This window comes from Spermophilus citellus, assembly GCF_964194105.1.
Source record: "Spermophilus citellus genome assembly, chromosome: 17".
Taxonomy (NCBI): Eukaryota; Metazoa; Chordata; class Mammalia; order Rodentia; family Sciuridae; genus Spermophilus; species Spermophilus citellus.
In genome coordinates this window covers 71,928,345-71,942,414 of record NC_138199.1, presented here as the reverse complement: position 1 = coordinate 71,942,414, position 14,070 = coordinate 71,928,345, and positions in this window count along the sequence as shown.

The window sequence follows — 14,070 nt, the reverse complement described above, 5'->3', positions numbered from 1 at the left end:
CGAGCTGCCTTCGACGTCTCTCATACAAAGGTGCCATTCCCCACAGCACTGCTCACGGTCTAGCCGGAATGTGCCCTCTTACTTCCCAGCCTGCAGGTCCCCCTTCCTCACCCCACTAATCATAGACACCCCATTTCTAGAACCTTCCATTTAAGTCCTGCTCAGGTACTAATTGAGTGGAAAGGACTGGGGATTATTTTCCCCCAACCAACCGTAAGTGGAGAGAGAATGGAGCGATGCATCTCCCCCACCCAGAAGGAACTGTGGTGTTTTTTTCCTATGTAATTTTTTTTGGGGGGGACACCATGTGTCCTCTGGTGAGGACATGCTACATCTTCCAAACCAGTAGGCTGGCCAACTGCCCACAGTCTGGGGAGGTCCTCTGGCTCCTCCCTGGAGGGCTTTCTCTGCCCGCCACCTGGGGCTGAGGATTGAACTCGGGGGCACTGGGCACAGCCCTATCTTACATTTTATGTAGAGACAGGGTCTCGCTGAGTTGCTTAGCACCTGGACTTTGCTGAGGCTGGCTTTGAACTCTCCATCCTCCTGCCTCAGCCTCCTGAGCCTCTGGGATTACAGGCGTGCGCCGCCATCCCCAGCTCCTGTTTAATTTTGACTCCTTCCTGCCATTTCTGAAAATGATGGGAAATGGCTGTGTTGGGAGGGAGGTGGTTCAACTGAAGGCCGAGGGCTGTATTCAGAGAGACGGGGAAGGGGGGTGTCCTGGTGAGGGCTGGCGGGGTGGGACAATGCCTGGTCTGTACCCGTAACCTGTGGCGGCTTTGCCTGTGTCTAGAGAGAACAGATGCTACATCTTCTGAACCAGTATGGCCCACTGCCCACAATCTGGAGATGTCCTCTGGCTCCCACAAGAGGTGAGTCCCTGGAGAGCTTTCTCTGCCCACCACCTGGGGCCCTTCCATGGAACTCTTGCCATGTCCTGTCACCAGATGCCAGTGGCCTGTTACAGCCAGAGCTGAGATCCCAAGCCCCTTGTCCCCGTTACTCCTCACCCACCATCTCCCCGTTCTGGCTCCTGCCAGAAAACCGCTCTGCAGAACTGGCCTCTGTAAGCATCATGGTCCATGCAACTGGACAACGAGAGAGCTCTGGTGGCATTGTGTGTGGTGAGGGGAGAGGAGGTGCCAGTCTCCACCCAGGGCACAAGACATCCTGGGACAGAGGAGGGAGAGTCACTTCCCAACCTGGAGATGGCATTAGGCAGAGCAGACTGGAGAACACAGACTGTTCGTGGTGATCTCCGGGTGTCCTACGGGGCCAAGGAGGGTTCCAGAAGGAAAAATGAGAAAGAAAGGAAGGGCCCGTGTAAGACCAGCTGCGTTCACTGTCCGAGGAGCCCTTGTGGTGGACCACAGCGAGGCCCTGGGGTCTTCAGGGTGGGACTCAGGCCACAGCCTCAGGTTCCGCTCGGATGGCGACTGGCTCCCTGGCGTCTGGGGTGGGAAGCGATGGGGCTGGAGGGCCCAGGGTCTGATGCTGTCCCTCTCACAGGACCCACTACGTGCTCCTGGTGTTCCTGAAGGTGCCCATCTTACTCATCCTGGTCAGTGTCATCCTCTGGCTGAAGGGGTCTCAGAGGACCCCCCAGGAACAATAGGAGCAGTCTGTCCTTAGGGATTTGAACTTTGAACTTCTGACCAGAGACCTGGCTCCGTAGGCAGGTGGTGAGCCACGCCTGCCCACCCAGACCCTGTTTTCAGAGGACCCAGGCTGTGCGGGAAGTCCCCCGGATCCTTGGGGTACAGTGGCTGAGCCCTGCCCTGCACAGCTCCGGGACGCAGCTCGGCCCGCCTGGGGCTCACAGGCTCCCATGGGACCAGTATAGCTTGTCCACTTCATAAGGACAGAGGCCCACTCGCCCCGGGGCTGGCTCACGGCGGGGCTGCTGGGATGGAGCCCAACCTGCGACGGCCTCGTCCCACTTCTGGGAAAGCTCATGCACAGCCCGGAACAGAGGTGCCGAGGAGACAGGGGGGGACCCGGGGACACCCTCCTGGCCGAGCACCTGATACGTGGTCTTTGTTTTCTCCGTCACATTTTCTTAAGCCACCAGAGTGGGGTTGACGGCCACGAGTCCCTGACTGACGGGGGTCCTTTCCTGTAGGGTGATGGTTCTGGGGTGAGCTCCTGATTCTAGGGCTAGAGGTTGGTGTCCCCTCCACCAGGGACCAGTGGCTCTGAGGCCACGTGCTGAGGGGGTCTCTGCTTCCTCCTCCCTCCTTTTTCTCCCCCGTCCTGGCTCAGGGGCTGCAGCCTGGGGTCGGGGCTGCTCCTGTCTCAGCGCAGCCACTTGGCTTCTCCTGAGGACCCTGCTGAGCCCCTGGTGCCATCTTGGGGGTGGGGGGTCGGGTGGGGGGTCAGTGGAAACTATCCCAGGGAAATGATGTTGCCCCTTTTAAATAACGGCTGGGAATCATCTCAATAATTAAAAATGCTGAGGAAACACTGTCTCAAACACCTCACCACAGCAAGGACGCCCTGGAACAGGTCACTGCGCCAAGAAGGACAAGGGCCCTTATCATGAAGCGCGTTTCACTTCCTGTGAGGGAAACGGTCCCTGTGGGACGTGCCCCCAACTCCCACATGCCAACAAACAGGAATGCAAATGTTTGAAGGTCACCATGAGGAAGTGTCCACCTGTTGTCCCAGCAGGCAGACCTCAGGGGCAAGAGGATGATGTCCCTAGTGTGGAGCTGGAGCCTGCCTCCCCACTGGGGCTCTGTAACCCCCTCTTGTCCTTTAGCCAAAGAGAAACTGTGTCTGACTTTGAACCTAGTGGAGGGCTCTGGCCATGGTGAGCCAGAAACCCCATGGCACCCTGGAGGAGGGAGCTGAAGCCAGGCCGAGGCGCTCTGAGTCACTCTGCTGGGGACCAGGCCCACAGCCCCCCAGCTCCAGGGCCCTGCCCTGTGACTCAGGGAAGTGCTGCGCTCTGGGGAGAGGGGTCTCTGGCACGTGCCCGCCGTGGCACGGGTCAGGCCTTCCCCACTGTCTCCGACTCTTCTCTTGGAGGCAGCATGGCCGGTTGCCACACTCAGGACTCCCCTGCAGGTAGCCACTGGAGCAGAGTAGGCTTCTTCTGACCCTTTGTCCTGAATTCACCCCCATTCACACTTCTGGGAAGGAGCCTTGGAGTCCCCAGGAGAGCTGGCCAGCAGAGGTTGCCCAATAGGCTCCCTCTCTGCAGTAAGGAAAATGAAGAAGTCAACGCTCGAGCCACAGGACACTGCTCCAATCAGGAGCCACAGGACAGTGCTCCAGTCGGGAGCCACAGGACACGGGAGCCACAGGACACTGCTCCAATCGGGAGCCACAGGACACCGTTCCAGTCGGGAGCAGGAGCAGGAGCAGGAGGCCTGCAGCCCACACAGCTGAAGCTAAGCCCTGATCAGAACCCAAGTGTCACTAAAGAGCAGCAGTGGGGAGAGAGGGGCTTCCCATCCACCTGGAACCGCCCTGGGCCGTCCCCCTGGGCCACTGCACCACCCGGGGAAGTGCAGGCAGAGGCCAGCTGGTCCAGGGCTGGAGAAGCAGCAGCCGGCCAGGAAGTGACAACAGTGAGGAGCCCCTTACAGGACCTGGGATGTGGGGCCTGTCTTCTTGTAACTGGAAGGAGTGTCCGACACTGAACCCTTCACCACACCCACCCTGCAGTACGGCAGGTCTCAAGGGCGTGTTCATCACTCACCACTAAAACTCTAAGCCATGAACGCAACTTGCCACTCGCCCTCCCTCAACCCCTGGCTCCACCATTATCCTCTTTGCTTCTATGAATTGATTACTTTCGCTTCCTCACACATAGGATCCTGTAGTAGTTTTCCTTCTGAGACTGGCTTACTCTACCCAGCACGCTGTCCCCGGGGCTCATCCACCTGGCAGCACACAAGGGGATTTCCTCCTTTTGAAGGCTGAGTAATATTCCCTTGTATGAATAGACCACAGTTTCTTTATCCACTCATTCTTCCATTGATGGACATCAAGGTTGTTCCCCCACCTCGGCTATTGTGGGTGATTCTGCAATGAACATGGGAGTGTAAAGACCACTGGGAGATTCTGTTTTCAATTCTTTGAAATATATACTCAGAAGTGGTATTGCTGGATCATACGGCAGTTCTATTTTTTATTTTTAAACAATATCTGTAGAATGAAACAGACATTATTACTGTATGTATGTATGTGACTGTATGACCAATGGGATTCTACAATATGTATACTCAGAAAAATGAGAAATTATATCCCATCTATATGATACATCAAAGTCTATAAGTTCAGTCTACTGTCAGGTATAACTAATTAAAACAAATTAAAAAATATAAAAATAAAACCAATTTCTGTACCCTTTTCCATACTGATGGCACCACTTTACATTCCCATCAATAGGACACGGGGGCTGACATGGCTCTACATCTTCATGAGAATTTTCTGCTGTTTTCCACAACAGGTGTGAGGGACGGCTCACGGTGTGGTTTTAACTGTGTGTCTGAAACATCTCCTGAAAATTGGAGATGTTGACCGTCCTGCCATCCTGCCGTGTACTTACCGGCCTTTTGCACATCAGATGTCTATTGAGTCCTGACCCATTTCTGAACCAGGCTGCTGGGCCTGGGGCTGTGGCTCCAGTCATGTGAGTCACTGGCTTCAACCCTCAGCCACATAAAAATAAATAAATATTGGGCTGTTCAGTTTTTTTCTTGTTGAGTTTTAAGAGATCTCTGAATATTCTAGAAATAATCCCTTACCAGATACGTGGTTTGCAAAGACTTCCTTGCGTTCTGTGGGCTGCCTTTTTAGTCTTTGATGGTGTCTTTGAATGCACAGATATTTCAAAATGTCACAAATCGCCATGTGTCTGTTTCAGCTTTTTGCACCTGTCACGTTCAAGAAATCCTTGCTGAATTCCGTGCCATCAAGCGTTTGCCTCATCTGTTTTCTTCTAGGAGTTTCTATGGTTTTAAGCCTTAATCCGTTGAGTTCATTTTTGTATAAGGTGTCAGATGAGCAGAGAAGGCCTCCCACTTCCTTCTTGCATCCCTAGATTTCCAGTTCTCCAGATATCATTTTTAATTATTTCCCTTTGCCCACGGGGAGGTGATCTCTCTTCTGCCATCTCACTGAGGAGGTAGAAGGAGCCTTCCTCCTGAGCCCACTGTTCCTGCAAGCCTCCTGGGGCACTCGGCTCAGAGCAGCTGCCCCTTCCTTCTGGTTTCACTGTCCGCTCCTCACTTTGGGCTTTGAGGGGAGTTGCCTGGTGCAGGTTCCTTCCTGCTCTCTTCCTGTTGCCTCGCTGTCGTCAGCATCCTACACTGGCTCTCCTCCAGGTCCCAGGGAGTCCCCAGCACACAGCCATGGCACCTAGATGCAGAGCTTCCAAGGAAGAAAACCAGAACCCCCTCCTAGTGGAACATTCCCATTGGCCAGATCAGACTCACGCCTCCACCCTCAGACCAGTCAGTTGACTGGGACCATCCGACTCACACCCAGACAAGATGGCGGCCCCATGTGGGCCTGGAAGTTGGGTAGAAAGTGACCATAAACAACCGCTACAGGTGGCTCTAAAGACCCTGCCCCTCTGTTCTCCGGCTCCCCTCAGGTCTCCCTGGATTCTGTGCCTTGGTCTGGGTGAACACACCCCTCTTCCTGTTCTCACCCCCATCTCTCAAGGCCCAGGGTCCTCTGTGGGCTGCAGCCTTGGGAACTTGATGCTTTCCTCCTCTCCTCGGCCACTCAGCTCAGTCTCCTCCAAGGCAATGTCACCTTGTTTGGTGACACAAGGCTCTGTGAGGGCACCAGGTCCCCACAGCTGAAGTCTGGCATAGGTCATCATCTGCTCCCAGGTCCTTGGGACAAACCCAGGAGACTGGGTTCCTGGCAATCAATATCAGGACTTCATTTCACTGCCGACTTCTCTTCAAATCTCTTCTTCAGGGAACGGCTGTCCCTCAAATGCTAGTGGGCCTTAACCCAGCTCTTCTCTCTGACCCCAGAAAGGCCTCCTCGGGCAGCATCAGCCAAAGACAGGCATTGCCAGCCTGAGACCAGGAAGTGGAGGAAATTCTGCCCGGCAGAGCTCAGAGTTCCCATCCAGAGGTCCCCTGTATGTGGCTGTGGAAGCCTTGGACAGAGCTGCCTGGCTGGGCCCTTGTCCCAGACATTCCTTGTCATGCTCTGGTGATGAGCTGTTTATCCAGAGTGACCAGAGATGGCATAGGAGGTCACTCATCATCTGACTTCCAAAGAGGAACATTCCAATGTGTCTTGGGGCCTCTCATTTGGTGATATGTCCCCGTTGTGGGTCCTTGGTCCACTACTATCTGCCACCACATCAACCAGGTCTACAAAGCCCCAAAGCATCATTTTTTCCAGGATAGTAGAGAATTCACAGCCTCTTTCCATCCAGGTGCACCAATATCACCCATGTCCCACCATAGGACATCAATGTCCCAAACGTAAGAGAACACCAATTCAACAGGTCCCGCAGAGCAAGGGTGAGAAAGAAGAGTCCAACTCTAACCTTTCCCGACCCACCAAGCACAGAACATGCACACAACCTTGAAGGCTCTTATTGCAGAACACTGGGCTGACCACAAGGGGAAAGATCAGGGCCTTGGAGAGGAAGGGCCGCTGGCCAGAGGCAGGCGGGAGCTGTAACCAGGATTCAGGACTAATGTGCCTGATGTGGGGATGGCCATGTTCAGGGGCTTCTACAGGGGAATCCATGTGCATTCTGCTTATTATGGAACTAAAACAAGGCTGTCAGTCAAGTTTCCCTCGTTCCTGAAAGTCTTTCCTTCTCTTTGGTACGGGGGATTGAACCCAGGGCCACTTTACCACTGAGCCACATCCCCAGCCCTTTTTATTTTTTTACTTTGAAACAGGGTCTCACTAAATTTCTGAGAATTTTGCTAAATTGCTGAAGCTACCCTCAAACTTACAATCCTCCTGCCTCAGTCTCCCAAATGGCTGGGATTGCTGGCATGTGCCATGACGCCCTGCTTTATAAGTTTTCTGTCACTATTATGTCCTCTAAGACACTTGAAATAAGCCCCAGCTGGGGGTGGGCAGGTAGATCAAAGATCTAGGCTGGAGATTTGAGGGCTTGGGCAAGAGCATCCTCACCAACATGGTAACCACTGACCACAGGAGGCTCTTGGTCACCTGAGAGTGTGGCCAGTCTCATTGCAGTGCACACTAGATTTTGAAACACACCCTAGGTTTTGAAAACGTGTGAAAAACACAATTTAAAATATTTCCAATATTATGGAGCTTGTTGGACTAGATCAAACATAGCACAGAAATTAATTTTAGTGAACATAAATTTGATTTCCATGGGATGGGGGTCAGCTATCTTTTGCACATCACAGGGGACAGGAGCTGGAGAGGGTCCTGAGGATGCCCACCCCTGGTCCTCCTCAGCCTCCCAGCACTGGAGGATCAGGGTACAGGGGCCTGTCCTGTCCCCAAGTGGGGAAGTTTTGAGGGAAAGTCTCATGGCACAGGAAGTCACCCCAGGCACACAGACAGGGAGGGGTCTACTGTGTGCCAGGCACTGAGCTGGGTTCTGGGGACAAAGAGTCCACCCTGCACTCCAAGATCTCACAGCCACAAACCATCCCCATCCCAGGAGCAAGGGCTCCAAGTGTGTCACAGGATGCTATGGACGTGGCTGCCCTGGTGACCTCCATTGTATTCTAGGGGGGACAGCAAGGACTTCAAAGGGCAGGCCATCTCACCTGGCCCTGAAGGATAAGCAGGAGTCTCATAGGTGGAGGAGAGAGGGGACTTCCAGACAGAGGGGGACTTGGGCACAACACGAAGCCATTGAAGAGCCAGGGACATCTCTGAGGACGGCAGGAGGAGGGGACACAAGCTACCCAAGTGGGTTAGGTCTGAGTGTCAGACATCAAATGCCATCTTATGGCTAAGACCAACAGCTTCTGAACATAGAATCAGGAAGGGTGACGGAGCATTTTCTACTCTCTCCTCGCCTGGGCACGTCTTCCAGTCCTTGTGAACTCCATAGAAGAGTGTCCAGACTGAGAAAGTGAGATGTGTACCGTGTTTTCTAAAGCCGAGCTCGTGAAGCGCCCTGCTAAAGCCTGGGCACTGTCATCTCAGGACAGACACAAGCTGCCCAGGTTGATGGACCCGAGGAGGCCCCTGGTGGGATCGGGACACCTGGGTTTGGGCTGAGCTGCACTGGCCCCGGCTCTGTTACCCTGCTCTAGTCTCCCCCATGTCATGCACACACAGGGTGGGAGCAACTCTCTGGCTTCCAGAGGTTTTCCTGTAAGTGTCCAGCACACAGGAGCCCTCTGCACGGTGGGCACCATCAGATGTTTGCTTGGCCACCTGCAGAAGGAGGCGAAGAGGAAGCAGGTGAAGCAGGAACCTCGCTTATCTTGCTTACTTCCCCTCCCCGTCTAGGGAGTTGCCTCTCAGACTGTTAATAAATAAACCCTACGCAAGGGAATGAAGAAATGGGGAGCACAGGGTGGTTGTGCGTCAGAGCAGGGGCTTGGCTCTGAGAGAAGGTCAAGTCAATCAACTTAGAGGTCACCTTGGGGGCTGGAGAGGAAGGCAGTTGAGAAAGACATGAAATATTCTCTAGGTTCAAAGGGTCGGTGCCATGGCTTGATTTTTCTTTAATAAGCCACTGTCCCCTTTAAGCCAGTAGTTCTCAAGGGGTGAGGATTTGGGAAATGTCTGGAGACAATTTAGGTTGTCACAATTGATTGCAGCAATTCTACTCCCAGGTTTACAGCCAAGAGAATCGAAAATGTTTGCCCCATGAACACCTGTACATGGATGCCCAGGACAGCCATGTTCACAATAGCCAAAGGAGGACACAACCGGATGCCCACCAACCGGTGAACAGATGAACAAAATTGGGTAGGTCAGTCACCAGATGTCCAAGGAGGTCCCGGAAGGAGCACCGAGGCTCTGGACAACTGGGGCCATTGGTATGCAAGACAGAAAAGAACTCCAGCAGGCGCCAGCCAGAGACCCAGACCAAGGTTTTTTTAGGAGAGCAAAGACACAGTCGAGGGACTGTGGGCTTTCTAGAGAGTGGGAAGCTTTGGGGGTAAACAAGAAAGACATGCTCCAGGAAGACCACAGGCTGCTCCGAGGAGGACCAGCACCCCCCTGGTGTGGGGTGTGCATAGAGAGGGACAGTCGCTAGGGGCTGGACTAGAGGTGGGGTCAGGGTGGGGTGACCCAACTTGGAGCCAGGTTTTGAGCCCTTGGGTGTTGTCCTCAAGTCGCTTTCTGCGGACAGGGCAGGGCCAGGCGCATCTCAGGACTGGGCCAGGGGCTCACAAAAGCTTGGTTTGCATTTCAAAGGCTCATGGGCATCTCCCTGTTTCAGCAGTTTATGGCCATTTCCCTGAGACTCAGGATCCTCTTTGTGTGCCTCCCTGCATTCCTGTCTCCCATGCACACGGGGAATTGTCCCAGGAGAGCGGGGAGCTGGAACCCAAACCTCGGCTCTTGTGTTCCAGGAAAGAAGATTCCAGTCAGACGCCAAAGGCCACGAAGAGAACTTTGTTAATAAGTGAAAGGGAAGGAAAAGCACAGTAAGGCCCAGCAGAGGGCACAGAGAGACAGGGGACAGGCTCCGAGCAGAGAAGGACCAAGGGGGCAGAGCCTCTCTGAGTTGTGACTGACGTTTACCAGGGAACAGGGACCCGCTCTGCACCCTCAGCCAACCAGATGTTCACCTCCTCCCTCCTGTGGGGCGGTGGGTTTTGACCCTCCTTGACCTCAGGGTAACTGCCCTGGTGGCCATCCTATTCAGGGGGCCACAAGTCAGGACTAACAAGTCAGTCCCATGTGAAGGTGGCACTGGGGTCCACGCTGGTTAGAAGTTACCTTAGTGCACCTGCGCTACTGAGGGACCCTTCATCCCAGACAAATGGAGACCCCTGGGCCACCACGCCCCCCTTCTCACCAACCCCAGTGGACCCCTGGAGTTAGATCCATGAACCCTTTTCTTTTGACAGTTTGCCATTTGCTTCTGTTTATTTTCTACAAATCAACCACCGCCCTTTGCTTTCCCATCCACTTTGAAAGTAGTTTAAAGCAGACCCTAAAACCATTTAAAGAACACTTGTGACCTTGTCCCCCAGGTCACTGCTCACTGCCAGCTGCTACCTAACAGAGTGTAACAAGGGATGAGGCCCGATGCCACTAGAACCCGGCAGCCTCCAGGACTGACGGTGAGTGGAGGGAGCAGATGATTCTATCTTTGTGAGGTGTCGGGGGCGAGCCAGCCGCAGGGACAGCAGGCAGGTGGGGGTCGCCAGGCCTGGGGCAGGGCATGGGCCTCGAGTGCTGGGTATCGGGTTTGGTGGGAGGATGAAAATGTGCTGAAATCAGTGGTGGCCCCAGGATCTTGGGTTCTGCTAAGAGCCACGGAACTGCACACTTCAGGAGGCTGAGTTTCATAGTGTGTGAATTATAGCTTTTTTAAAAAGGAATTTAAAAAATATCTTTATTTTTATGTGGTGCTGAGGATCGAATCAGTGCCTCACATGTGCGAGGCGGGCACTGTACCACTGAGCTACAGCCCCAGCCCAAATTATAGGTTTTATAAAAATCACCCCGGGGGCTGGGGTGTGCACAGTTGTGGAGTGCTTACCCAGCATGGGGGAGGCCCTGGGTTTGATCCTCAACACTCATACACATGCAGAGAGGGCATGTTCTTTAATCCACATTTTATAAGGAAAAACATTTGGCATTATTTTTTAATGTTTGCCTATATTTAAAATTTTTTTCTACAACAAATAGATATTCTATAGGTTTTATATTAAAAAGACCCTTCTATTCCCAATAACTAAGCTATGGAACCATCCTAGCTGCCCTTCAGCAGTTGAATGGATAGAGAAAATGAGGTAAGTATATGAGACAGGTGGAGGACAGGAGGTCAGCCTAGACAGTGGATGAGGGCTAATTGGCCAATTATCAAAGAAAAGGAAATGGGTGACTAACCCCTGGGGGGAACTGCTCCCCCCACACAGGGAGGTGCTTATGATGACCCCAGGCTGCTCTTTTCCTGCCCTTAGGAACATAGGGGGTGGGAAGGGAAGGCAAGACACACCCACTCCTGCTGATACCCAGCTCTGGGTCCCTTTCTCTCTAGAGGAGTCTGTCTCTGTCTCTCTCTCTCTCTTAAATAAGACTTGCTTTCTACATGTGCCTTGGCATTTCTAGGGTGTTTAGTCTTCAGCACCAAGGGAATGAGGACCCGATCCTGATTCCCAAGACCTGTATCACATACACAGTGGAATATTACTCAGCCATAAAAAGAAATGGCTTTATGACTTTTGCTGGTAAATGGGTGGATCTGGAGACTATCATGCTAAGTGAAATAGGCCAGTCCCAGCAAACCAAAGGCCAGTGTTCTCTCTGGTATGCAGATACTAACACACAATGAGGCGGGGAGAGAAGAATAGAAGTTCAGTGGATCAGACAAAGGGGAGTGAGGGGAAGGGAGGGGGATGAGAGTAGGAGAGACAGTGGAATGAACTGACATAACTTTCCCATGTTGACATATGAACCCACCACCAGGGAAACTACTCCATGAACAACCATGGGAACGGGATTAGAAGACGTTGCACTCAGTGTGTATACTACATCAGGATACCCTCCGCTGTCCTGTGGATCAAAGAACAGAGGAAAAATAAAAATTGAAAGTAGACTCCCAATGCTCCCCAACTTTCTACACAACAAAATCTAGCCCTGGTGTCGCCCAGTTGTCCCTGACAGGGCTTTGCCTGCCAGCCTCTCTCTCAGCACCTGGCTCTCCCTCTTGCTCAAGGATGAAGACCTGCTGCCCCAGGCCCCCTCGCCCCTCTCGGGCCTGCCCTGTCCCCTGTCGCCTGGCTCCTCCAGCTTCTCGCCCAAGACTCCAGCATCGTGCCCGTCATTTTCAGGAAGCCGCCCTGACATCGGCTGGCCTCCACCAGAGGGGGGTGTCTGTCCCTCCCCTGCTCCCCCAATTCTGATCATGGAAACTGGACTCTGGTCATTTATAAACCGTCTTCCCAATGGGCCCTGGGCTCCTCTCTCTGGAAGTCCACAGATACTGTTAGTGGGAGAAGGAAGGAGAGGAGGGCGGGAGGACGGGAGGGAGGTGACCTGCAGAGAGGACACCTGAGGGCCCAGGACCCGCCAGTGTGTCCACGTTCCTCTCCGCAGCCCTGAGGGGTGGGCCTCCAGCTCCCCTTCACTCTCCTTCCTGGGACGCTGGGACCCTGGGGGTCGCCCTCCGCCTGGGTTTCCAGGAGTATGCTGGGGTCCTGCTGCAGCAGATGACCCAGGTTTGTAGGTCAAAGGGCAGAGTTCAGAGGGTCAGATTCAAGGATCTGGAAAAGGTTGGTGACAAAGAACCAGAGTGGGAACACAAGCCAAGGGCACCTGGAAAGAGCCCAGCGAGGGGACACTCAGATAGCCTTGCGTATGTCCCCAGGCCAGGTAGCTGGGAGGCAGAGCTGAGATTCAGGGCCCATTTGTCCCACTGCAAATCTGTTCCCCAGCCACAGGGGGGACTCTCCCCTGGACCAGGGGCCATGGGGGTGAAATCCAGGAACTGGACGTGAACGGGGAGGCTCGAGGTCGCAGGAGCGCAGCTCTGAGCACAGTGGCCTCCTGGAGGGAGGGCAGCGCCCTGGAGGGCTAGCCTTGGCCTCCACAGGTCAAGCCCTGGGCAGTCCTTGGGCCTTCCCCCACCCCTGGAGCAAATGCCTCAGGCTCAGGTCCCGGGCCTGTGGCTCCAGATGTGGCCACCAGGGGGCAACGCCTGATGGCAGGATCCCTAGGTGTGGCCTCAGGGGAAGCTGGACCTACAGACCACTGCGGGGCTGGCCCTGGAGCTGCTGGAGCTCAGGAAGGGACAACAAGGGAACAGCCATTCGTGCACCTGCTGAGGGACTCGGGCGACTTTGGAGACACCTCCCTGTCCTCGGAGCAGTGGAAGACACTGACAGTCACCCTGACACCATCTGATCCTGCAGTGCTAGCCGTGTTGGCCTCTGTGCCCAGCAGGTCAGCATGGTGAGGGGGCACCTGGGCCATAAAACACACAAGGCGAGGTCCTTCCGCCGTCGCTCTCAGGCCGTCGGGGGAAGTGTGCGGATGCAAACAATAACAACAAAGAGGAAAAGTGTCTTCTAGAATGGGTGGCTCTGCATAAAAGATACACGGGAGCTCTTTGTTCTGTTTTCACCATGTTTCCTGAAGCTTGAAATTGTTTCAGAGTAGAAGTTTGCCAGGTGTGGTGGGGCACGCCTGTAATCCCAGCTACTTGGGAGGCTGAGGCAGGAGGACTGCAAGTTGGAGGCCAGCCTTAGCAACTCAGTGAGGTCCTAAGCAACTTAGCAAGACCCTAACTCAAAATGGGGTGGGATGTCAATGTCAATGGTTAAGTGCCCCTGGGCTGAATCCCCAGTATCCCCCCACACACCAAAAAAGGAAAAAGAGATTTTCTATAAACCCTAAGATCCAGGGTACTAGATACAACATTCAGATTTTCTCTTCCCTATCCGAGAGGCTTTTGTTATTTCCGTGACCTCTCCCCTGGTGGCCCTTCTGTAAAATAAAGAAGGCCACCTCTCCGCACTGCTAAAGCATTCTGAATTTTATGAATGAAACTCAGCTCGTTCAGAAAGGAAGGAGGGAAACGAAGCTACTGAACTCAGTTTTGCGGTATATTCTGTCTTATCCCAATGTATCAAAAGTGACCATATCAGCAGTCCTCACTGCGGAGGCCGCCCTGCACCATGTCGCAGACTCAAGACCCTCTCGGCTGGTACTGGCCGTTTCCAGGGCTGATGCCCCCTGGGGCAAGTGCCCCTCGTATCTGGCAGCACAAGTGCCCAGGGTGGTTCCCTGGGCTCCTCCACGCCCTGCCTGGGCTGCGAGGTCACCAGCCCCTTCCCTGCCCCGTCCAGGCCACCTTTCCCCACCAGAGGCTGGAGGTCCCCGCTCCTCGCTGCTCCCTCAAGTCGGCCTGCACCTTCCTTCCTCCCCAGAGGCCGGAAGCCTTTGAAC